This window comes from Hyla sarda, chromosome 7 (assembly GCF_029499605.1).
Source record: "Hyla sarda isolate aHylSar1 chromosome 7, aHylSar1.hap1, whole genome shotgun sequence".
NCBI classification, from domain to species: domain Eukaryota; kingdom Metazoa; phylum Chordata; class Amphibia; order Anura; family Hylidae; genus Hyla; species Hyla sarda.
The window spans coordinates 4,435,886-4,463,233 of NC_079195.1; the positions used below are offsets into that span (position 1 = coordinate 4,435,886).

Here is a 27,348-nt window from a genome sequence, read left to right on the forward strand (position 1 = left end):
GACCACGAAAGCCACCTTTGACCTTTCAGTTGGAAAGTGGTCCGACATCATCTCCAAATGCAGGGAACATTGCGAGAGAAAACCACGGCAAAGTTTAGAGTCCCCATCAAACTTGTCTGGCAATGATAAACGGAGGCTGGAAGCGGCGCAGGTGCAGGAGCAGGAGCTGGCGGAGAAGATGATTGTTGAAGCTGTGGTAGTAGCTGTTGTAGCATTACAGTCAGTTGAGACAGCAGGTCAGCGACAACTGGCAGCGGGACCTCAGCGGGATCCATGGCCGGATCTACTGTCAGGATTCGGCAGGCTGGAGGTGGATCCTCTGTGACAGAGAGGGATTGGCGTGGACCGGTTCTAAGTTGCTACTGGTTTTCACCAGAGCCCGCCGCAAAGCGGGATGGTCTTGCAGCGGCGGTAGCAACCAGGTCGTATCCACCGGCAACGGCTCAACCTCTCTGACTGCTGAGATAGGCGCGGTACAAGGGATTAGACAAGAGCAGAGTCGGACATAGCAGAAGGTCAGGGCAGGCAGCAAGGATCGTAGTCAGGGGCAACGGCAAGAGGTCTGGAACACTGGCTAGGGATACACAAGGAACGCTTTCACTGGCACAATGGCAACAAGATCCGGCAAGGAAGTTCAGGGGAAGTGAGTTAATATAGGGAAGTGCACAGGTGAACATACTAATTAAAAGCAATGCGCCAATCAGTGGCGCACCGGCCCTTTAAATCGCAACGAACCGGCGCGCGAGCGCCCTAGGGAGCGGGGCCGCGCGCGTCGGGACAGCACAGACGGGGAGCGGGTCTGGTAAGCGTGTCGGGATGCACATCGTGAGCGGGCGCGTCCCGCATCGCGAATCGCATCCCGGCTAGGGACACTATCGCAGCGCACCCGGTCAGCGGGTCTGATCAGGGCGCTGCGAGTAGGAGAACGCTGTGAGCGCTCCGGGGAGGAGCGGGGACCCGGAGCGCTCGGCGTCACAATAAGACATAAATGCAGACTTTTTTCATGGGACAAAATCAGAACATCAAATTACATGCATGCTAAAATTATAGGTGCAGGAAAACTAAATAGGTTAGAAATGGTATACTGACCACATAACATAAACATGTTACTGCTAATAATAGTAATGATAGATAATGCATATCTATGCAAATCCTAAGCAGGTAAATCATTGTACTGTAAAGCGTTCTATATTAACACAATTGTAACACATCCAACTTATTGATTTCATATCTCACAATTAATATCATAATTTTAAGAGAGCAGTCACTTAAAGTCTCATCCCATTCCTTTACAAATTCCTCACAGAACACTGTGGTGGGCACTTTTTTGATGCATAAACCTCTGTATAATGTCCTTTTGGAGGTAATCTGTAAGTGTGGTCTGATCCCAGCATAAATGGGACTCCTGATTCAACAGGGATTCCAGGATATGTAACAAAACGGTTAAGTTCACATAATTACGTTCCTGCAGCTGGGTGGAGGAAAATAACTGGGCAGCTTTCTCGGAGTGATTCCTTTTATCGAGACATGATGAGCAAATCACTCTGTATAGATGTAAGATAGATCAAATTCCTGTACCGCACAACTTGATGCATACAGGCTCAGCCGAGGCACTTGAGAAAATGTATATAAAACTGGATAGAGGGAGTGGGAACACAGTCCAAAGTACATAGAAGTAAATGGAATGTCAATAACCAGCTCACCTCCCAAGGCCTCTGCTTGGATCCACACTGACCAGGTGCGTGGCTATCACAGTGTTATGAGTGACTCCGCTGCCAGGCATGCTGGCCGTGGGCGCACTCCTACCCCGCTGCCTCGTGCTGTGTCCGGCACAAGCTGCACTGTAGCCCGCATGTCATGCTCTGGCCGTACTCTCCCGGCTGGCGGACACTCACCCCACAGCGTTCCCGGCTGCTCCACTCTCTCTCACAGCATGAGAAAGCGTACCCGCTCTCTGAAATTTAAAGGGCCAGTGCACCGATAATTGGTTTCTCTCGGACACTGACTCTATAATAATTTCTCACTTCCCTTTGACCACTGCCGGATCTTTGTGCCTCCTAGCCTTAGAAAAAGAGTTCCTAGTTGTGTCTGCCTTACCGTGTACCAGTACCTTTTTGCTACATTTCCTGACCACTGTACCTTGCCACCTGCCCTGACCTACCTGCCAGTCCCCTACTCTAAGTTGCCTTATGAATCTGTACCTTGCCTCATCTCAGCCGCCATTGTGGGCTAGTCGCACCAGGGGTAGCGACCTGGGAGTTTGCTTGCCGCAGCAAGTCCATCCCGCTTTGAGGCGGGCTCAGGTGAAAACCAGCGGCACCTTAGGCTCCGCTACCTGGTGCTGCTTTTACCATCATCCACAGTGGTACAGCGAATCCACTACTCCAGCCGCTACACACAGGCAAAAGAAGAAGTTGATCCAGCAAAATAGGTAACGGTTTCAAGCTTTATTGTTGTTCATAAAAACAAGCCACATCAGTTTGCATGGCAGAGAAATACATTTGGACACGTTTCAAATGGCCACAGATAACCCCAAATAACAACCATCAATGTGTCCTATTGTGTCATCACGAGGGTCTTCATTAGAAAGAATTTCATCTTGGTTAGACCAAATATTACAGTCGTTGGTACATCAGTGGAATTGGATACCATGAGGTGGGAGAAATGTTGGAGCTTGGTGGCATGTGATGTCACCTTGATCTACATGAGCATTCCCTGGGACATTGCTCTAGCAGCATTGGAATTCCATTTATCTAAATTCAGTAACTACTCTGCTGACTTATGTGAGTTCATCATACTGGTCACACATTTTCTAATGTTGCATAATTGTTTTACATTCACTGGAAATTATTTTCTCCAGGTGAGCGTTGTTTTAAAGGGGGCTAGGCACTCCCCATCTCTAGCCAACCGGACTATGTCCTACTGGGAATATAAATTAGTATTTTCAGTCTCTTATTTGTTTTTGGACTGTGTCCAGTGTTATGGAAGATATACTGATGATTGGTGTTGGGTGGCAATATGTCTTTCGTACCAGACTTAATTGGATATCTTAAAAACAATAATTTAAATCTAAAATTCACACATGAGGTCTATCAAGACACTGTGTGGGAGATTTATCAGAACCTGTCCAGAGGAAACATCAACCAGTTGTCCATAGCAACCAATCAGATTTCTTCTTTCATTTTCAAAAAGTCCTGTGAAAAATGAAAGACGTGATCAGATTGGTTGGTATGGGCAACTGGTCAACTTTTCCTCTCAGCAGGTTTTGATTAATCTCCCTCTGTATCTTTTTTGGTAGTGACACTGATAGCAAAAGTAGGTTGCAATATCCAATCTATTTCTTACAGAAAACCTATTTTGGGAAATACACTGCTATGTGCCGACAGCAATCACCAAAAACTTACCATCAAAGCAATTCCCATTGGTGAAATGACAAGACTCAAGAGGAACACCACGTTCTCTGAGACATATGATACTGAAGATGTTGAATTAATACATTGTATCAGAGGAAGTGGTTATCCCCATAGGCTCCTGAACTGATTTATCTCCTAATACTAGAATTAAAAATTCAAACAATGACAAACCAGTGCTGGCTCTCACGTATTCTCCCTAGTTTAATTCTGCTCGTAATATAATAAGTAAACATCTACATTTACTTAAGGAGGATCCTATTTTGTCCCAGGTCCTAGTAAAAGGGTGTATGATAGTGTCCAAAAGGGCTAGAACTATTGGTGATTACATTTCTCCAAATATAGCAGAGTTGTCCTCCTAGGTCTGATACCTGGTTATACTGTTGCGGTTTTTACAAATGCGGAACCAGTAGATATGTCAAAACAGGCAATGTATTCACCAATTAAACAGGTGACAGACCATTGAAAGTTAACCAGTGTCTGAACTGTTGTACCAAAAATGTGGTTTATGTCATACAGTGAGCTTTTTGTAATCTAAAATATGTTGTCTGTATTAAGTTTAAAACCAGGATTTTAGGGCAACTCAGTGACATAAGCTGTGATTGTGCACAGGCACCAAAGTATTCCTTATAATTCTTCCTAAGTTTCTGATGTATTCTGTAGGTAACTTAGGTAATTTCTCTATGTGTTAGGGAGGGGCAGGGGGATCTGTTGTCATGGTGGATATAGCTGGACATAAGATGAACACAGGAAGATGCTGAGAAGAGGAATGTAGATTGACCCTGCTGTGTATGTCTGGTCTGGGTGGGGGCTTGATGGACACAGGAAGATGGGGGGATATTGACCAAAGGAATGCAAATTATTCCCGGTGCCCACCTCAGGTCTGGGGCAGACACCTTGGAGACACTGGAAATGCCTTCCCTCCCCCCTATAGGAATCTGGGGAGATAAGAAGAGCTGGGTGGGGGACTCTGACTCTAGTGTGTGATGTCCAAGAGACAGGAGCTGGTGCTAGTACAGAGCCTGCTGGGACCTGTAGTACCCCAATAGCTGAGGAGTCATCTGATGGAGTTGCTGTGTTGATCTCTGGGGTGAGAGTTGCTGCCAGTACAACACTGCCCTGGAGATTGTGCCCCAGAATCTGGAGGATTGCTGGAATAGAGGAGCCGTGGCTGAGGTTGCCCTCTGGAACAAGGAATCGTGTTGGAGTTATCTGTGGAATTAGCTGTGGACCCCTGTGAACTGAGGAGCGGATTTGAGGACCGGACCTCCCAGGGGACTTGAGGTATCACTACACGTGGAGCTGTTATCTGTGGACTGTGAACAATACATTAACGTTGGACCCAGAGCTGAATCCCAGGATCTGCAGTTTGTTCCTTCCCTGTGCCCAGTGACTGTGCCCTTCTGTTGCCCATTGGTTGCCCAGACTCCGGATCACCCCTCATAGTGTGGATTGTGTTTTGTTTTGTGATCTCTGCCAATAAACCTGGTGTTGTTCTCCCATCTCCTGCTCAGTTGATTGTGTGACAATCCTTACGTGTTGAACCCCGTCACAACTGGTGTCAACGGTGGGATCAACAGAGAGGAGAGAGATGGCCTATGGACAGCAGATCTGGAGGTCTACAGTGAGGAGAGTGCAGGTCATCTTTCAAGAGATTGTGGACGTAATGGGAGCGGACGCTACTGTGTATGGTGAGAACAGCGCTTTGGCTACGGCCCTCATGGGGACCAGGGACCTGGAATGTATTGCACAAGCTAAGAAGTTATACCAGGAAGAATTGTACCTTCTTGGGCCAGAGGCCACAGCAGATGATGAGAAGTGGGCCTGGAACTGGTCTCTAAGCAAAGCGGAGCGAAGAGTGCCACCTCCTATAGAGTTATATGGGGAGTAGGAGGTCAGCCCAGAGTCTCACAACTACAGATGTGAAGAAGAAACCCCAGAATGTCCTGAAGATCAGGCTGTAGAGTGTGGTGGCAGCATAGACCATGGGGAAGCAGCTTCAGTGGATATCGGTGTGCCTTCAGAATCAGACCCTGTGGAAAGTGGAGAATCTGGTGTAGAGGCTGCTGGGCCTCATGAGTCTCTTGATATAGACACCCAGATCCCTATACTTGATGGGCCAGCTGGGACAGAGGAAGAAGAAGCAGACCCAATGCCCTGTGTTGATATTCCTACTGCACCTAACAATCGGCCTTGTGCGCCAGAACCACCCCAGGATTGGAGGGGAACCCAAGGAACACAGTTATGACTCAATGGCTGATGTAAACAAGTCTCATACTGATATAGACCCTCCTCATACTGATAGAGATGGGGCAGTGGATACTGACTCTCCTGGATCACAATCCCATACCATAGATGAGATATATATTGGAGAGTCTGTGACTAAACTGGAAAGTAGAGACCATGAGGAGGGATCATCACAAGGAGGATCAGACCGTGGGTCAATGAGCAGCAGAGGCTTCAATGATGAAGAGATCCAGGAACATTCTCTATCATTATATGGGGGGGGGGATCGAACACTGTTGCAGGAGAAAGACTGCAGGTGGAGCGAGCCTGTGATGGGGCACAAGACCCCGGTCCTGAGCACAGCGGTAACCTCCAACATGGTGAGACCTCAGACCCTTCTATTTCATTGTATGGGGGTAGATCGAGCGCTGCTGTGGGAGAAGGAATGATGAAAGAACGAGCCTGTGATGGAGCCCAAGACCATGGCCATGAGGACAGCAGTGACCCCCTGTCACGATGCCGGCTGGCAGGTAGTGGATCCTCTGTGCCAGAGAGGGATGGCGAGGACCGCGCTAGTGGACCGGTTCTAAGCCACTACAGGTTTTCACCAGAGACCGCCGCAAAGCGGGATGGCCTTGCTGCGGCGGTAGTGACCAGGTCGTATCCACTAGCAACGGCTCACCTCTCTGACTGCTGAAGATAGGCGAGGTACAAGGGAGTAGGCAGAAGCAAGGTCGGACGTAGCAGAAGGTCGGGGGCAGGCGGCAAGGATCGTAGTCAGGGGCAACGGCAGGAGGTCTGGAACACGGGCTAGGAACAAACAAGGGAACGCTTTCACTAGGCACAAGTGCAACAAGATCCGGCAAGGGAGTGCAGGGGAAGTGAGGTAATATAGGGAAGTGCACAGGTGGAAACTAATTAAGCTAATTGGAAGATTGGGCCAGGCACCATCATAGGTGCACTGGCCCTTTAAATCGCAGAGACCCGGCGCGCGCGCGCCCTAGGGAGCGGGGCCGCGCGCGCCGGGACAGGACCGACGGAGAGCGAGTCAGGTACGGGGACCGGGGTGCGCATCGCGAGCGGGCGCCACCCGCATCGCGAATCGCATCCCGGCTGGAGGCGGGACCGCAGCGCACCCGGTCAGTGGATCTGACCGGGGCGCTGCAGCAACGAGGATGAGGCGAGCGCTCCGGGGAGGAACGGGGACCCGGAGCGCTCGGCGTAACAGTACCCCCCCCCTTGGGTCTCCCCCTCTTCTTGGGGCCAAAGAACCTAAGGAAAAAAAAGTCAATTTTTCCGTGATGAGGTCCGATGCACATTAGGAGGGGTTCTGTGCGGAAACGCATGAGACAGTCCAATCTTTCATTGTTAATACAATAGATGTAGAGGGGTCTGGCGAGACTGGTCACAGGGACGTAGAACCTGTTGATAAGAGAGGCCAAAAAATTTTTTCCTGCAGATCCGGAATCCAAGAAGACCATAGTAGAGAAGGAGAAGGTAGAGGCAGATATCCGCACAGGCACAGTAAGGCGTGGAGAAGCAGAGTTGACATCAAGAACTGTGTCACCTTTGTGCGGAGTCAGCGTACGTCTTTCCAGGCGGGGAGGACGGATAGGACAATCCTTCCGGAAGTGTTCGGTACCGGCATAGTACAGGCAAAGATTCTCCATGCGGCGTCGTGTCCTCTCTTGAGGTGTCAAGCGAGACCGGTCAACTTGCATAGCCTCCGCGGCGGGAAGCACAGGAACGGATTGCAGAGGACCAGAGGAGAGAGGAGCCGGGGAGAAAAAACGCTTCGTGCGAACAAAGTCCATATCCAGGCGGAGCTCCAGACGCCATCCGGAAGAACGCATGTCAATGCGAGTGGCAAGATGAATGAGTTCATGTAGGTCAGCAGGAGTCTCTCGTGCGGCCAGAACATCTTTAATGTTGCTGGATAGGCCTTTTTTAAAGGTCGCGCAGAGAACCTCACTATTCCAGGACAACTCGTAAGCAAGAGCACGGAACTGAATGGCGTACTCGCCAACGGAAGAAACACCCTGGGCCAGGTTCAGCAGGGCAATCTCGGCTGAAGAAGCTCGGGCAGGTTCCTCAAAGACACTTCGAATTTCCGAGAAGAAGGAGTGTACAGAGGCAGTGACGGGGTCATTGCGGTCCCAGAGCGGTGCGGCCCATGACAGGGCTTTTCCAGACAGAAGGCAGAACACGAAAGCCACCTTAGACCTTTCAGTAGGAAACTGGTCCGACATCATCTCCAAGTGCTGGGAACATTGCGAAAGAAAGCCACGGCAATACTTAGAGTCCCCATTAAATTTGTCCGGCAAGGACAGGCGGAGGCTAGGAGTGGCCACTCGCTGCGGAGGAGGTGCAGGAGCTGGCGGAGGAGAAGATTGCTGGTGAAGTTGCGACTGAAGTTGGTGCGCAATGGTGGACATTTCCGACAGCTGGTGGGTTAGATGGGCGATCTGTCGGGATTGCTGGGCGATCACCGTGGTGATATCCGAGATATAAGGCAGAGGGACCTCAGCGGGATCCATGGCCGGATCTACTGTCACGATGCCGGCTGGCAGGTAGTGGATCCTCTGTGCCAGAGAGGGATGGCGAGGACCGCGCTAGTGGACCGGTTCTAAGCCACTACAGGTTTTCACCAGAGACCGCCGCAAAGCGGGATGGCCTTGCTGCGGCGGTAGTGACCAGGTCGTATCCACTAGCAACGGCTCACCTCTCTGACTGCTGAAGATAGGCGAGGTACAAGGGAGAAGGCAGAAGCAAGGTCGGACGTAGCAGAAGGTCGGGGGCAGGCGGCAAGGATCGTAGTCAGGGGCAACGGCAGGAGGTCTGGAACACGGGCTAGGAACAAACAAGGGAACGCTTTCACTAGGCACAAGTGCAACAAGATCCGGCAAGGGAGTGCAGGGGAAGTGAGGTAATATAGGGAAGTGCACAGGTGGAAACTAATTAAGCTAATTGGAAGATTGGGCCAGGCACCATCATAGGTGCACTGGCCCTTTAAATCGCAGAGACCCGGCGCGCGCGCGCCCTAGGGAGCGGGGCCGCGCGCGCCGGGACAGGACCGACGGAGAGCGAGTCAGGTACGGGGACCGGGGTGCGCATCGCGAGCGGGCGCCACCCGCATCGTTAATCGCATCCCGGCTGGAGGCGGGACCGCAGCGCACCCGGTCAGTGGATCTGACCGGGGCGCTGCAGCAACGAGGATGAGGCGAGCGCTCCGGGGAGGAACGGGGACCCGGAGCGCTCGGCGTAACACCCCCAACATGGTGAGACCTCAGACCCTTTTATGTCATTGTGTCCCCTGCCAGTTGGGACCCCTATAACCCTGTCTTCTGCTGCTGAAGACTTCGAGTTCTCAACCAATGTGGGTCTTGACTATATCCTCTGGTCTGCTGTGTGTTGGGGTGATGGACTAAAGGAGAAACCAGCATCTACCAATATAATGGGGCCGAGTGTATTATGGGAAAGGTGGACTGGATGGACTGTGCTGAACCTGAGGGAACCTTTCAACTTGATCAAGACCCCCACAAAGCCCCCTGATCCGAGAGTCTACTTCTCCTTGGCTGGACTGACCTGGAAGCCACCTGATCAGGTAATATGGATCTAGCTTCTCACATGGAGTCTGGGAGCCATATTGGAAATTCTTGTACTTTGTGATGATGGCTCCAGACCTCGTCCCTTTACTGGAATACGACTGTGCTGTGGACTTTCTTCATGGACTATGGATTGTGCATAATGGACTATGAATAATGGACTTTGTATTCACACTATGAACTGATAGCCATGTACTGAAATTAAGGAAGTAATGTCCTGTAAGTGAGGTGGCCAGAGGCCTTTGTAGACCCCCTGGCCAGCTCACTAATTGTAAGGGGGGAGAGGTTATGATGGTGCACAGGCACCAAAGTATTCCTTATAATTTTCTGATGTATTCTGTAGGTAACTTAGGTCATATCTCTATGTGTTAGGGAGGGGCAGGGAGATCTGTTGTCATGGTGGATATAACTGGACATAAGATGGACACAGGAAGATGCTGAGCAGAATAATGTGGATTGACCCTGCTGTGTATGTCTGGTCTGGGTGGGGGCTGGATGGATACAGGAAGATGGGGGATATTGACCAAAGGAATGCAAATTATTCCTGGTGCTCACCTCAGGTCTGGGGCAGACACCTTAGAGATGCTGGAGATGCCTTCCCTCCCCCCTATAGGAATCTGGGTAGATAAGAAGAGCTGGGTGGGGGACTCTGAGTCTAGTGTGTGATGTCCAAGAGACAGGAGCTGATGCTAGTACAGAGCCTGCTGGGACCTGTAGTACCCCGATAGCTGAGGAGTCATCTGATGGAGTTGCTGTGTTGATCTCTGGGGTGAGAGTTGTTGCCAGTACAACCTGACCTGGAGATTGTGCCCCAGAATCTGGAGAATTGCTGGGATAGAGGAGCAATGGCTGAGGTCGCCCTCTGGAACAAGGAATCGTGTTGGAGTTGTCTGTGGACTTATCTGTGGACCCCTGTGAACTGAGGAGCGGATGTGAGGACCGGACCTCCCAGGAGACTTGAGGTATCACTAGACGTGGAGCTGTTAACTGTGGTCTGTGAACAATACATTGGAGTGTGGAGTGTTGGACCCGGAGCTGAATCCCGGGATCTGCAGTTTGTTCCTTCCCTGTGCCCAGTGACTGTGCCCTTCTGTTGCCCATTATTTGCCCAGTGACTGTGCCCTTCTGTTGCCCATTGTTTGCCCAGTGACTGTGCCCTTCTGTTGCCCATTGTTTGCCCAGTGACTGTGCCCTTCTGTTGCCCATTGTTTGCCCAGTGACTGTGCCCTTCTGTTGCCCATTGGTTGCCCAGACTCCGGATCACCCCTCATCGTGTGGATTGTGTTTTGTTTTGTGATCTCTGCCAATAAACCTGGTGCTGTTCTCCCATCTCCTGCTCTGTTGAATGTGTGACAATCCTTACGTGTTGAACCCCGTCACATAAGCCACATTTCGTCATGTTAAAAATTGGCCACCATATTCCCAACTGTTCAGGCATTAGGTTTGTAGCCGATGTGATTGAGAAGGTTTGGCCTCCCAAGGGGTGGAGGGGGGGGGTGTTTGGTGACTTGCACAGAAGGCTTCTCAATTGTGAGGCTTTCTGGAAATTACTTGTGCACCATTATTTCTTAAGTATAATGTAATCAGAACCTTGCCTGTCCCAGTTCTAGCTTACCAGTGAAGTAACTACTTAAGTATGCATTTACCGAGTATAAGCCGACCCGAATATAAGCTGAGGCCCCTAATTTCACCCCAAAAACCCAGGAAAAGTTATTGACTCAACTATAAGCCTAGGGTGGGAAATACATCATCCCCCCCATGTCATCATCCAGACCCCGTCATTAACACCCCCTTCATCATCACCCTGTCATTATCACCCTGTCATTTTCACCCTCATCATCACCCTGTCATCCTCACCCTGTCATCATCACCGCCTGTCAATCCCTTCATCAGTGGTCTTCAACCTGCAGACCTCCAGATGTTGCAAAACTACAACTCCCAGCCAATGGCTGTCCGGGCATGTTGGGAGTTGAAGTTTTGAAACATCTGGAGGTCCACAGGTTTAAGATCACTGCGGCCTTCGTCATCATCCAGACACCCCTTTAGTTTTCTACTCACCTCCCCTCGGTGGGAAAGAAGGGTGAGCTGGTCCGGGCCATCTATGCGGCAGGCACCGTCCGGTGGGTCAGGATTACTCGTTCCGGGCTGTCCATCTTCACCGGGAGGTTCTCTTCTCCACTCCGGTCCCAGCCCTGGACTAGTGACGCTGCCTTGACGACGACCCTCCCCACCGGACGGTCCCTGCAGCATAGATGGCCCGGACCAGCTCCCCCTTCCTTCACACCGAGGGGAGATGAGTAGAAAACTAAAGGGGGGTCTCGATGATGACGAAGGCCACAGTGGTCTTCAACCTGCGGACCTCCAGATGTTTCAAAACTACAACTCCCAGCATGCTCGGACAGCCACTGACACCACTGAGAAGGGATTGACAGGCGGAGAGTTCACTCGAGTATAAGCCGAAAAATCGTGCTGAAAAACTTGACTTATACTCGAGTATATACGGTACTTATCTATTTATTTATCATGTCACATACTGGGTCAGTTCTATTGGCTTTAATATGCCCAATATTGTGTCACACTATATAGCTGTATGTTCTCTGAAAAGTTTAATGGTTTTAATCAGTTGCCATTGATTGCACATTTGTCAATGACGTATTATCCTTCCACTCCTTCCCCTTCCTCTCCCTTTTGATTTAAAGGGGTATTCCAGGCCAAAACTTTTTTTATATATATATCACGTGGCTCCGGAAAGTTAAACAGATTTGTAAATTACTTCTATTAAAAAATCTTAATCCTTCCAATAGTTATTAGCTTCTGAAGTTTTCTGTCTAACTGCTCAATGATGATGTCACGTCCCGGGAGCTGTGCATGATGGGAGAATATCCCCATAGGAACTGCACAGCTCCCGGGACGTGAGTCATCAGAAAGAAAAAAAATAGACAAAAACAACCAGGGAGCGCTACTTTCAAAAAACCAAGTAATATATTGTAATCAAAATCGGGGAATCGAATGTGACTCACCTGGTGTAGGTGGTGGTCCCTACATTTAGAAGACCACCACTAACACCTCCAGAGCCACGTTCACGTTGTACAATAATATATCACTCCTCCACCAATATGGTATCAATATAGGAGATCGCAGGGATATCCAGATATACCTCAGGTAGATCCGTAGAGATTAAAACATGAAGAAAAAAATAGAAGAAATTTTCCAAGCGCTCAGAGAAGTGTTGAATTATCTTATACAATGTATTATGGATAAGGACTTACTCCACAGCGGGGCGAAGTGTTCTTTAAATGTATCCCCCCTCCTAGTAGGCACATCAAACAGGCTCGAGACCCAAAACAATCACAGGCTTCCACCTGGGTTACTGACCGATTCCGGACCAAGGAGAGCAGACCACTGAGTCGATAGGCTTTGTTTTTATTTGACACATGCGACGCATTTCTGAGGTATTATTTGGCTTGCGCCACTTCCTTCATCAGGCATATAATATATACAATACAAACAGTTTAAATACCTTCACTCTGGGTCTTCGCATGTAGCGTCTTCCGGGCGGCACCGCGTGACATGTGACGGACTTCTGGTTGGCGTCCGATCACATGACTCCACTATGCGTTCGAGGAAACGTCATTTCCTGTGGGTGGTGGAACGCAAACATGAGCGGAAACCAAACATTGCAGAAGACCCAAAGATCAGGTGACAATAAAACTTACACTTATAAAATATCATTTAACTATCATCATAAATAAAAAACTGTATATAAACATATAGTTATACCAAAGTACATAAAAATACTGTTTTAAAAAATTAATAGTATGAATAAAAACTTTTTTGTATTAAAAATACTAGTATACCTGTTCTAGACTCTCATTGAGACCATGGGGAAAAAGAGTATTAAGGCGGAAAATCCAATACATCTCCTTGTTACAGAGTGTTTTATAATCTCGTGGTTTAATTTTCTCTACAGGGGAAACTTTCATGGCTCCAGCATTTTTATCATGATGGGTAAGGAAATGTAAAGCATATCCATTATTAATGTTGGACCTATGTTTGTTTATTCTAACTCCAAGACTATTAATAGTCCTCCCTATATATCTTAGCCCACAGGGGCACTCTATCATATATATATATATATATAATGAAATCACTGCTACAATTTAAAAGTTATTAAATAAAATAAGGTTCAGATTCCCCTTCAATAGTTATTACCATCCTCTTATTACAAATATGTGTACAGCATTGACACCTGTTTTTACCACACTTAAATATTCCCCTGGTCTCCTGCAAAAATCCTTCTTTATACAATGTTAGTTTGGATTGTTGTTTACGGGGTACAGATGGGGCAAGAATATTTTTCACTCTCTCAAGTAGAATGTCTACCTAACAACATAAAAGGAGATGAAGAATCAATATCAAGCGATCTTAATTCCAATTACAATATAGCGTTTATCACTAGATACAATAATTCACACGCGGAGATTAACAAAATATTGCAAAAAAACTGGCATTTGATCACTAGTGACCCTATACTTGGAGAACCTATCCCAAAAAAATCCAAATGTATTTTTAGGAGAAGTAAGACTTTAAAAAATATTCTTGCCCCATCTGTACCCCGTAAACAACAATCCAAACTAACATTTATAAAGAAGGATTTTTGCAGGAGACTAGGGGAATATTTAAGTGTGGTAAAAACAGGTGTCAAAGCTGTACACATATTTGTAATAAGAGGATGAAAATAACTATTGAAGGGGAATCTGAACCTTATTTTATTAAAGAACTTTTAAATTGTAGCAGTGATTTCATTATATATATATGATAGAGTGCCCCTGTGGGCTAAGATATATAGGGAGGACTATTAATAGTCTTAGAGTTAGAATAAACAAACATAGGTCCAACATTAAAAATGGATATGCTTTACATTTCCTTACCCATCATGATAAAAATGCTGGAGCCATGAACGTTTCCCCTGTAGAGAAAATTAAACCACGAGATTATAAAACACTCTGTAACAAGGAGATGTATTGGATTTTCCGCCTTAATACTCTTTTTCCCCATGGTCTCAATGAGAGTCTAGAACAGGTATACTAACATTTTTAATAAAAAAAAGTTTTTATTCATACTATTAATTTTTTAAAACAATATTTTTATGTACTTTGGTATAACTATATGTTTATATACAGTTTTTTTATTTACAGTTAAATGATATTTTATAAGTGTAAGTTTTATTGTCACCTGATCTTTGGGTCTTCTGCAATGTTTGGTTTCCGCTCATGTTTGCGTTCCACCACCCACAGGAAATGACGTTTCCTCGAACGCATAGTGGAGTCATGTGATCGGACGCCAACCGGAAGTCCGTCACATGTCACGCGGTGCCGCCCGGAAGACGCTACATGCGAAGACCCAGAGTGAAGGTATTTAAACTGTTTGTATTGTATATATTATATGCCTGATGAAGGAGGTGGCGCAAGCCAAATAATACCTCAGAAACGCGTCGCATGTGTCAAATAAACTACAATGAATATATAGCCTATCGACTCAGTGGTCTGCTCTCCTTGGTCCGGAATCGGTCAGTAACCCAGGTGGAAGCCTGTGATTGTTTTGGGTCTCGAGCCTGTTTGATGTGCCTACTAGGAGGGGGGATACATTTTAAATAACACTTCCCCCCACTGTGGAGTAAGTCCTTATCCATAATACATTGTGTAAGATAATTCAACACTTCTCTGAGCGCTTGGAAAATTTCTCCTATTTTTTTCTTCATGTGAGTCATCAGAAAGCAGTTAGACAGAAAACAACAACTCAACTTCAGAAGCTAATAACTATTGGAAGGATTAATATTTTTTAATCGAAGTAATTTACAAATCTGTTTAACTTTCCGGAGCCAGTTGATATATATAAAAAAAGTTTTTGCCTGGAATACCCCTTTAAGTGTTATGTCAGTTATTTGGGGTTATCTGTGGTAAAGAACGGGTGGCCATTTGAAATGTGTCCAGATGTATCTCTCTGCCATGAACACTGATGGGGATTGTTTTCATGAAACTGTTACCTATTTTGCGAGATCAACTTCTTCTTGGGAGGTGATGATTGTTATAGACATTGCATTTACTAGTATGTAGCAATAGTATTGATTGTAGCAGTAACCCCCTTTAGCAAATAATATCATTCCCATTTAGGTATTAGTAGTAGTAACCTCCTTTCAGTAATAATAGCAGCCCCAATCAGTAACCCCCTTAAGGATGCATTCCCACTAGCATATTTTCTGCTGCAGATTAGCTTTAGCAGATTTTGCTACCCATTGAAGTCAATGGGCAGCAACATTTGCAACAGCAGATCTGCAGCAAAAGCATGCACGTGTGAATGTAGCCTTAGGTAGTAATAGCAGCTCCCTTTAGTAATCCACCTTTAAGTAGTGATAGCAACCCCTTTATTGACCTCATTTAGGTAGTAATAGCAGCCCCTTAACCCCTTAAGGACTCAGCCCATTTTGGCCTTAAGGACTCAGACAATTTAATTTTTACGTTTTAATTTTTTCCTCCTCGCCTTCTAAAAATCATAACTCTTTTATATTTTCATCCACAGACTAGTATGAGGGCTTATTTTTTGCACGACCAGTTGTCCTTTGTAATGACATAACTCATTATATCATAAAATGTATGGCGCAACCAAAAAACACTATTTTTGTGGGGAAATTAAAACGAAAAACGCAATTTTGCTAATTTTGGAAGGTTTAGTTTTCACACCGTACAATTTATGGTAAAAATGACGTGTGTTTTTTATTCTGAGGGTCAATACGATTAAAATGATACCCATTATTACATACTTTTCTATTATTGTTGTGCTTAAAAAAAATCACAAACTTTTTAACCAAATTAGTACATTTATAATCCCTTTATTTTGATGACCTCTAACTTTTTTATTTTTCCGTATAAGCGGCGGTATGGGAGCTCATTTTTTGCGCCATGATCTGTACTTTTTTTTTATACCACATTTGCATATAAAAAACTTTGAATACATTTTTTATAATTTTTTTTTTAATAAAATGTATAAAAAAAGTAGCAATTTTGGACTTTTTTTTTTCCGTTCACGCCGTTCACCGTACGGGATCATTAACATCTTATTTTAATAGTTCAGACATTTACGCACGCGGCGATACCAAATATGTCTATAAAATTTATTTTTTACGCTTTTTGGGGGTAAAATAGGAAAAAACGGACGTTTTACTTTTTTATTGGGGGAGGGGATTTTTCACTTTTTTTTACTTTTACTTTTACATTTTTTGACATTTTTTTACACTTGAATAGTCCCCATAGGGGACTATTCATAGCAATACCATGATTGCTAATACTGATCTGTTCTATGTATACATATCAGATCAGATCAGATAACAGATCAGTGTTATCGGCTATCTTCTCCTCTGGTCTGCTCGATCTCAGACCAGAGCAGGAGACACCGGGAGCGGGACGGAGGAAGGTGAGGGGACCTCCGTGCGGCGTCCTGAATGATCGGATCCTCGCAGCAGCGCTGCGGGCGATCCGATCATTCATTCAAATCGGGCACTGCCGCAGATGCACCTGAGGGGTTAATGGCGGACGCCCGTGAGATCGCGGGCGTGGGCCATTGCCGGCGGGTCCCTGGCTGCGATCAGCAGCCGGAATCAGCCGCGCATGACACGGGCATCGCTCCGATGCCCACGGTTATGCACAGGACGTAAATGTACGTCCTGGTGCGTTAAGTACCACCGCACCAGGACGTACACTTACGTCCTGCGTCCTTAAGGGGTTAAAGGGGTATTCCAGGAAAAAAACTTTTTTTTTTTTTAAGATATATATATCAACTGGCTCCAGAAAGTTAAACAGATTTGTAAATTACTTATATTAAAAAATCTTAATCCTTCCAATAATTATCAGCTGTTGAAGTTGAGTTGTTTTCTGTCTGGCAACAGTGCTCTTTGCTGACATCTCTGCTTGTCTCGGGAACTGCACAGAGTAGAAGAGGTTTGCTATGGGGATTTGCTTCTAAACTGGGCGGTTCCCGAGACACGTGTCATCAGAGAGCACTTAGAAAGAAAAGAACAACTGAACTTCAGCAGCTCAAAAGTACTGAAAGGATTAAGATTTTTAAATAGAAGTAATTTATAAATCTGTTTAACTTTCTAGAGCCAGTTGAGATAATAACAGCCCCCTGTAGGACTCACTGTTAGTAGACTGTAACGCTGGAGGTAGTAGATCTGCTGGACCTGTGTGGCTGATGATGCGGGCAGTGCCAGGGAGCGGAATCTAAGGCGCCGCTGGTTTTCACCAGAACCCGCCGCAAAGTGGGATGTTCTTGCTGCGGCAGGTGGCACCCAGGTCGCTACCCCTGGCATGACTCGACCACACAGGTGGCTGAGGAGTTTCGAGGCACAGGAAGGATACGACAACTCGTAGTCAGGATAGTAGAAGGTCAGGGCAGGAAGCACAGGTGCGTAGTCAGGGTTGAAGCAGAAGGTCAGTAGGCAGGCGGCACAGGAGCAAGGTCAGGTCACGGAACAAAGGTCAGAACACTGGTAAAATGGAAAAAAGAATGTGTAGCTCACTTAGGGTTGAGAGAATATGTACCCAAGGTTAACGGTGATGCCTTCATCCAAAAAAGGCCAAAAAATTTGTAAAAGAGAATATAAAATGAACCAGTCCTCAAAGGTACATTAAAAGAGAGAGAGGGGAGAAATGAAAAAAATGGAATAAGTAGATGATATGAAAATTGGATCCAGATAAACAGGTTTATAAATATAAGTATAAAATATATGAAATATATGAAATCAGCCTCCTATCGCCTTAGCAGGGCCCTTGCATCGGGCAAAGGGGCTCAGAATGACATAGTAATACAATAAGATATAATAACAATATGTTAAAAATACATTAAAAATATATATTGAATATATAATTCAAGCGTATATACCAACTAAGGTAGGTAGCAGTTGCAAGTGGTAAGGTGCACTTAGTTCGCTGAATAGTTTGTTGGTGGTATAGTGCAACAATGAAATAATAGTATGGCAGTATTTAGCAATAGTTCATAAAGTACCGTATATACTCGAGTATAAGCCGACCCGAATATAAGCCGAGGCCCCTAATTTCACCCCAAAAACCCAGGAAAAGTTATTGACTCGACTATAAGCCTAGGGTGGGAAATACATCATCCCCCCTGTCATCATCCCCCGTGTCATCACCCAGACCCCCGTCATTAACACCCTCATCATCATCACCTGTCATCATCCCCCCCTTCATCATTACCCTGTCATCTTCCCCCTCATCATCATCCCCCCCTTCACCATTACCCTGTCATCTTCCCCCCCTTCATCATTACCCTGTCATCATCCCCCCTTCATCATCCCCCCCTTCATCATTACCCTGTCATCATCCCCCCTTCATCATCCCCCCCTTCATCATTACCCTGTCATCATCCCCCCTTCATCATCCCCCCTTCATCATTACCCTGTCATCATCCCCCCCCTTCATCATTACCCTGTCATCATCCCCCTCATCATCATCATTATTATCCCCCTCATCATCATCATCATTACCCTGTCATCATCCCCCCTTTATCATCCCCCCTTCATCATTACCCTGTCATCATCCCTCCCTTCATCATTACCCTGTCATCATCCCCCCCTTCATCATCCCCCCCTTCATCATTACCCTGTCATCATCCCCCCCTTCATCGTCCCCCCCTTCATCATTACCCTGTCATCATCCCACACCACCCCCTTCATCATCACCGCTTGTCAATGTCTGATTTAACAGTGGTCTCCAACCTGCGGACCTCCAGATGTTCCAAAACTATAACTCCAAGCATGCCCGGACAGCCATCGGCTGCCCGGGCATGCTGGGAGTTGTAGTTTTGAAACATCTGGAGGTCCGCAGGTTGAAGACCACTGGCGGGCCTTCGTCATCATCCAGCCCCCCCTCCCCCCTTTATTTTTGTACTCACCTCCGCTTACCGGGACGTTAGGGTGAGCTGGTCTGGGACATCTGTGCTGCAGGACCGTCCGGTAGGGAGGCATAGTCGTTCCGGGCTGTCCATCTTCACCGGGTGGGCCTCTTCTCCGCGCTTCGTGCCCGCCCCGGGATAATGACGTTGCCTTGACGACGACGCACAGGGACGTTCATGAGCAACGTCCCTGTGCGTCATTGTCAAGGCAATGTCATTATTCCGGGGCCGGGCGCGAAGCGCGGAGAAGGGCGGATTGCTGACCACTGAGGGCGGAGACTTCACTCGAGTATAAGCCGAGGGGGGTGTTTTCAGCACAAAAAATTGTGCTGAAAAACTCGGCTTATACTCGAGTACATATCAGTTGGTGGTATAATTCAGCAGTTCAGTAATAATGTAGCAATATTTCATAGAATAATTTGTAGGTGGCACAGGGCCACAGTTAGGTAGTAGTAGTAATAATGTCGCAGGGAAATTGCCTCCACTATTGATGTATACTAGTGATGTCACGAATAGTTCCCGGCGAATATAGCTTGTTTGCGTTCGCCGCCTCGGCTGAACCTATGCGATGTTCGGTCGGCCCCCTATTCATCATCATTGAGTAAACTTTGGCCCTGTACCTCACAGTCAGCAGACACATTCCAGCCAATCAGCAGCAGACCCTCCCTCCCAGACCCTCCCACCTCCTGGACAGCATCCATTTTAGATTCATTCTGAAGCTGTATTCTTAGTGAGAGTAGGGATAGTGTAGCTGCTGATTTAATAGGGAAATCGATAGCTAGGCTAGTGTATTCAGTGTCCACTACATTCCTGAAGGACTCCTTTGATCTCTGCTGTAAGGACAGCACCCCAAAAAGCAATTTTTAGGGCTAGAACATCAGTCTGCATTTTTTTCCTGTGTAATCTAATTGCAGTTGCCTGCCTGCCAGCGTGTATCAGGCTCACAGCGTATACTGTGCCCACTTGCCCAGTGCCACCACTCATATCTGGTGTCACAATAGCTTGCATTTAAAAAAAAAAATTTTTGACTGTAATATAATAGCAGTCAGTTTCCTTCACACGTGTGCGTTTCAGGGCCTGCCAGTGTCACACCAGTGCAACTCATAGGTGGTGTAACAGTAGTGTAAATTTAAAAAAAAAAATACAATTTTGACTGTAATAGATTGAATAGCAGTTAGTTGTCTGCAAGCGTGTGTCAGGCCTACAGTGTCTACTCTGCCTACTTCTGCCAGTGCACAGTGCCACTCATATCTGTTGTCACAATAGCTTGCACGCATAGTACCACTAATCGGAAATTAAATGACAGAGGCAGGCCACCCCACAGGGGCCATCGTGGTCGTAGTGCTGTGATTCCCTTTGGCCCTAGAATAATGGCCAGTGTTCAGAGGCCACGTACCTCTAATTAAAAAAGTTCTGAGGACATAGTTGACTGACTAACACAGGACACCCAATCTTCTACAGCTTCCGCTCGGAACCTTAACGCACCGTCCTTCTCCTCCTCCAGCTTAGCTTCGGGCACCTCTCATGCTACCACTCGCCCACCAGCCGCCACCACCAAAACTAGCACCACAGCCGCTTCACTTGATCCATCCGAGGAGTTATTTACACATCAGTTTGAAGACATGAGTGATGCACAACCATTATTGCCAGAGGATGTAGTTAACAGGGATATGTCTCAGTCAGGCAGCATTACACACATGGACGTACGGTGTGATGATGATGTTGTACCCGCTGCTGCCTCTCTGCTGAGTTGTCAGATACAAGTGAAGCGGTTGATGATGACGATGCGTCCGTTGATGTCACGTGGGTGCCCGCTAGAAGAGAAGAACAGGGGGAAAGTTCAGATGGGGAGACAGAGAGGAGGAGGAGACGAGTTGGAAGTAGGGGGAGGTTGTTACAAGGAGCTAGTGGCACAGTGAGACAACATGCATTGGCACCCGGGGTCAGCCAGACAGCACGCCAATCAACGCATGCTGTTGCCACCACCAGAATGCCATCATCGCAGAGCTCAGCAGTGTGGCATTTTTTTTGTGTGTCTGCCTCTGACAACAGCGATGCCATTTGCAACCTGTGCCAAAAGAAACTGAGTCGTGAGAAGTCCAACACCCACCTAGGTACAACTGCTTTGCGAAGGCACATGATGTCACATCACAAACGCCTATGAGATCAACACGTCAGTACAAGCAGCACAAAAAGTCAAAGCCGCCATCCTCCTCCTGGTCCAGCATCTTCAGCCAGGTCAACCATTGTTGTCCACCTTGCCCCCTCTCAAGCATCCGTCTCTCGCCTTGAGCAGTTCCTGCTCATCTGCCCACAGTCAGGTGTCTGTCAAGGAGATGTTTGAGCGTAAGAAGCCAATGTCACAAAGTCACCCCCTTGCCCGGCAGTCACCCCCTTGCCTTGACAGCTGGCTTGTCTGAAGACACCCGGACGAAATTTCTTTGCACAAAAGGCAATCCCCAACCTGTGCAAAAGGAAGTAATGGCATGTCTGGCACACAGTGTTGGGGCAAGGGTCCATCTGACCACTGATACCTGGTCTGCAAAGCATGGTCAGGGCAGGTATATCACCTATACTGCGCATTGGGTAAACCTGCTGACGGCTGCCAAGCAGTTGGTGACACTGCCACGACTTGCAGGCAGGCCTGCTGCACCTCCTACTCCATCCTCTTCCATAACCTCCTCGGCTGAGTCCTCTTTTGCTGCTGCGTCTTGCTCCACATCAACAGCACCCCCCCCCCCCCCAGCTCCCCAGGTACTATACCACATCCCGGATATGGCAGTGTCACGCCGTCTTGTGGTAGACTTGCCTGAAAGCAGAGAGTCACACCGGACCAGCACTCCTGTCTGCCCTGAATGCACAGGTGGACCAGTGGCTGACTCCGCACCAACTGGAGATCGCCAAAGTGGTTTGTGACAACTGAACAAATTTGTTGGCGTCATTGAATTTGGGCAAGTTGACACATGTGCCGTGCATGGCACATGTATGTAATCTGATCATACAACGCTTTGTGCATAAGTACCCAGGCTTACAGGACGTCCTGAAGCAGGCCAGGAAGGTGTGGCCATTTCAGGCATTCCTACACGGCCATGGCGCACTTTTCAGATATCCAGCGGCGAAACAACATGCCAGTGAGGCGTTTGATTTGCGCCAGTTGGAATTCAACACACCTAATGTTCAACCGCCTGCTCCAAAAAGAAAAAGCTGTTAACGAATATTTGTATGACCGGGGTGCTAGGACATCATCTGCGGAGCTGGGAATTTTTTTGCCACGTTACTGGACGCTCATGTGCAATGCCTTTAGGCTCATGTGTCCTTTTGAGGAGGTGACAAACCTGGTCAGTCGCACCGAAGGCACCATCAGTGACATCATACCGTTTGTTTTCTTCCTGGAGCGTGCCTTGCGAAGAGTGCTGGATCAGGCCATAGATGAGCGTGAAGAGGAAGAGTTGTGGTCACCATCATCAACAGCCTTATCAGCATCGCTTGCTGGACCTGCGGCAACGCTGGAAGAGGATTGTGAGGAAGAGGAGTCAGAGGAGGAATGTGGCTTTGAGGAGGAGGAAGAAGACCAACCACAACAGGCATCCCAGGGTGCTCATTGTCACATGGCTTGGGGGAAGAACATACCTTAAGTGCACTGAGGATGAGGAACGGGACATGAGTAGCTCGGCATCCAACCCTGTGCAAATGGGGGCTTTCATGCTGTCGTGCCTGTTGAGGGACCCTCGTATAAAAAGGCTGAAGGTGAAAGACCTGTACTGGGTGTCCACGCTACTAGACTCCCGGTATAAGCAGAAAGTGCCTGAAATGTTACCGAATTACCGCAAGTCGGAAAGGATGCAGCAGTTCCAAAATAAGTTAAAAAGTGTGCTGTACACAGCGTATAAGGGTCATGTCACAGCACAAAGGGAATCTAACAGGGGAAGAGGTGAAACTAATCCTCCTCCCACGACCACACTGGCAAGGACAGGACGCTTTACAGACGTGTTGCTGATGGAGGACATGCAGAGCTTTTTAAGTCCTACGCATCGCCACAGCCCTTTGGGGTCCACCCTCAGAGAACGACTCGACCGACAGGTAGCAGACTACCTGTCCTCAACCGCAGATATCGACACTCTGAGGAGCAATGAACCCCTTGACTACTGGGTGTGCCGGCTTTACCTGTGGCCTGAGCTATTCCAATTTGCGATAGAACTTCTGGCTTCAAGTGTCCTGTCAGAAAGGACCTTCAGTGCAGCAGGAGGTATTGTCACTGAGAAGAGGAGTCGCCTTGGTCAAAAAAGTCTGGATTACCTCACCTTTATTAAAATGAATGAGGGATGGATACCGAAGGGACTGACACTGGGCGATACATTGGGCTAAAAAAGTCCTGATCAGATGAGCTGCCTTGGGCTAAAAATGGTCCACACGCTGCTGTATTTTATCTCTGAATGCCAGATGACTTGCGTGACTTATCCACCACCAACTAGGGTTCAAGCCGCAATGTTTTAGGGCATTTTCTGCCTGGGAAGCAAACATCAGCGGCTGCAACAATACCTCATTTTTCAGGCATGTGTACCTATCTGGTGGCACATTACATTGCACGCGCAGTGCCCCAAATTTGAAGTAGGAGGACCAAGCAAGCATTTTTTTCCATCTCCCAGTTCCTAAAATCCATGCCATATACTCGTCCCCTAATAGGGGACGTAACAGGGATTAAACTGATAGGAATAGTACTACTTAACACACCTTATAATAACGCAGAGAGAGGAGTCTGAAGAAGTGGAGTCAGAGGAGGAAGGTGGCTTTGAGGAGGTGGAAGACCATACACAGCAGGAGTCCCAGGGGGCTTGTTGTCACCGTTCGGGGACCCTTGGTGTTGTACGTGGCTGGGTGGAGGAAGAGACCTTCAATAACATCAGTGAGGACAAGGAACGGGACATGGCTAGCTTGGTATCCAACCTTGTGCAAATGGGGAGTTTGCGGTCGTTTGTGGTGCGTTAAGCGGGGAGTTTGGTCTGTCACTGCGAAGCAGGTGTAACCGTTACACTACCTGATCGATACATCATCATACCTGATGTTTTAAAACATGTTATTCCAAATAATTTAGGAATGTTTGGTGATTTATGCCCTTTATGGATTAAAACCAGACTCTTCATCAACTATGTAATTTTCCATGGGAGTTTTGCCCTGGATCCCGCTCCGGCATGCCAAAGTCCAGGTGTTAGTCCCCTTGAAACAACCTTTCCATCACTATTGTGGCCAGAAAGAGTCCCTGTGGGTTTTAAAATTCGCCTGCCCATTGAAATCAATGGCGGTTCGCGAACATTTGCGGAAATTCGCTTTCGCCGACCGCAAATGGAGAATTTTATATTCGCAACATCACTAATGTATACTCTTTGGTGGTATAATGGCAAGGGAATAAAACAGGTTGGTGCAGGGCACCACTCACCGACCGTATTGGATGTAGAAGGTGGACAGTCCAGGCTGGCACAGTGGCTTCCAGCACTAAGAAGTGTGCCGTCTGTGCGTTGCTGCAGGATCTCGGCCTATAGGGAGATAATCGCCGTGTTGGCTAGCAGATGGAGATACAGATCAGTCCTGTTCTGGTTCTGGAGTGGATGCAGGCGTCCTTGTGTAAGTAAGCGCGCGTGTAGTTGTGGTCCCAGAGAAGGGGGCATCCAGCTGTTGCAAATGTGAAAGCTGGCTTGGTAGTTGGTATATAGGCTGAGGGGGGGGCAGCGATGAACAGATATGAATGCTGGACGCGTTTCAAGGCCACGTGCCTTTTCTTCAGCAGCAGTATGAAAGTTAATGGATAGAGATCGTGTACTATTTATAGTCTCAGAATGATGATGCGTTCTATGGAGGGTTGGAAAAAATGGGAAGGGGCATGGGAATGGTGCACATAATGATGGTAATAATACTGGATCCAAACTAGAAAAAGAGGGGAGGAAGGTAGATTATAAAAGGTAGTGATAATGAATTATGAATGATGACAAATGATTAATGATGACAAATGAAAAAAGAATAATGAAAAGATAAAAGAATGAATGAATGAAAAATATGAATGAATGAAAAATAGAATAAAATGAAATAAAATGAAATAAAATAAAGAAAAAGAATATAATAAAAAAAATGAAGAATAAAATAAAATGTATATGTATATATAATTTGGACTTCTAGAGGCTGAGTTTCTGGGGTGTCCGTAGGTGGACTTGGGTGGGCGACATCCCAGGTACCGTCACTGCGTCCATATGCGACCAGCCAGTGATGGGCCAGGGAACAGAGCTAAACCACAAGATGATATCAATATAGAGGAACCTGAAAACCTTCTGCATTAGTGAATCAAACTCGAAAATCTTCCTTGATTCTGCTTTAGACATGTGGATGATGTAATCACCACCTATCACATCACCCGCATGTCTAAAGCTAAATCAAGGAAGATTTTCGAGTTTGATTCACTGGTGCCAAGAGGACTTAATGCAGAACTCAAGATTTTCGGGTTCCTCTAAATTGATATCATCTTGTGGTTTGGCTCTGTTCCATGGCCCGCCACTGGCTGGTCGCATATGGACGCAGGTCCACCTACGGACACCCCAGAAACTCAGCCTCTAGAAGTCAAAATTATATATACATATACATTTTTTTTCATTCTTCATTTTTATTATATTCTTTTTCTTTATTTTATTTCATTTTATTTTATTTTATTCTAATTTTCATTCATTCATATTTTTCATTCATTCATTCTTTTATCTTTTCATTATTCTTTTTTCATTTTTCATCATTAATCATTTTTTCATCATTCATCATTTTCATAATTTATTCTTTTTTTCATTTTTCTATATTCATACTACCATTGTCACTACCTTTTATAATCTACCTTCCTCCCCTCTTTTTCTACCTTGGATCCAGTATTATTACCATCATTATGCGTAAAATTCCCATGCCCCTTCCCATTTTTCCAACCCTCCATAGAACGCATCATCATTCTGAGACTATAAATAGTACACTATCTCTATCCATTAACTTTCATACTGCTGCTGAAGAAAAGGCACGTTGCCTTGAAACATGTCCAGCATTCATATACACGCATCACTTACACAAGGAAGCCGGCATCCACTCCCGAACCAGCACAGGACTCATCTGTATCTCCATCTGCTAGTCACCACAGCGATTATCTCCCTGTAGTCCGGACGCTGTCCCGTGCCACCCGAACATCGCAGAAAAAACCTGCTTGCTACATTATTACTGAACTGCTGCATTATACCACCAACTAATACTCTATGAACTATCGCTAAATACTGCCCTATTATTATTTCATTGTTGCACTATACCACCAACAAACTATTCTACGGACTAAGTGCACCTTACCACTTGCAACTGCTACCTTACTTATTTGGTATATACGCTTGAATTATCAATATATATTTTTATATATTTTTAACATATTTTTATTATATCTTATTGTATTACTATGTCATTCTGAGCCCCTTCGCCCAATGCAAGGGCCCTGCTAAGGCGATAGGAGGCTGATTCCATATATTTCATATATTTCATACTTATATTTATAAACCTGTTTATCTGGATCAATTTTCCATATCATCTATTTATTCAATTTTTTTCATTTCTCCCCTCTCTCTCTTCTAATGTACCGTTGAGGACTGGTTCATTTCATAAAGGTCAGAACACGGCAAGGCAAGAATAAATAACACTTTCTCTCAGGCACTAGGGCAACAAAGATCCGGCAGGGGTGTGCTGGAGGTGCAGAAATGTATAACTGGGGAACAGATGTTAACCATAATTATGGGCACACTGGCCCTTTAAATCTTAGAGCTCAGGTGCGCGCGCCCTAGGAGGCAAGGGAACGCGTGCAGGAGCTGAGAGAGAGAGGAACCAGCAGAGGACGGAGGTGAGTGACGGGCTGACATTCGCATGCAGGCACGTCCCGCGATGGGGATCCCAGCACCGCCAGCTGGGGACGGGAGAGGGGGAATGCGCTCATGGCCAATGTGTCTGGCCGTAGTGTAAGGTGTAACAGGTAGTAATAGCAGCCCCCTTAAGTAACCCCTGTTAGGTAGTAATAGCAGCCTATTTTAGTAACCCCCTTTAGGTAGTTGCAGTCAAGATGAAAAAAAAAACAAAAAAACAAAAATGAA

General features: G+C 46.6%; 1 non-coding gene across 1 annotated transcript; it reads right to left on the minus strand.

The window, feature by feature from the left end:
* Window positions 1-23,763: 23,763 nt before the first annotated feature.
* Window positions 23,764-23,957, minus strand: LOC130283626 (U2 spliceosomal RNA). Its single transcript, XR_008846752.1, has one exon. It is a non-coding gene; the product is annotated as a U2 spliceosomal RNA (small nuclear RNA).
* Between the last annotated feature and the right edge of the window lie 3,391 nt (window positions 23,958-27,348).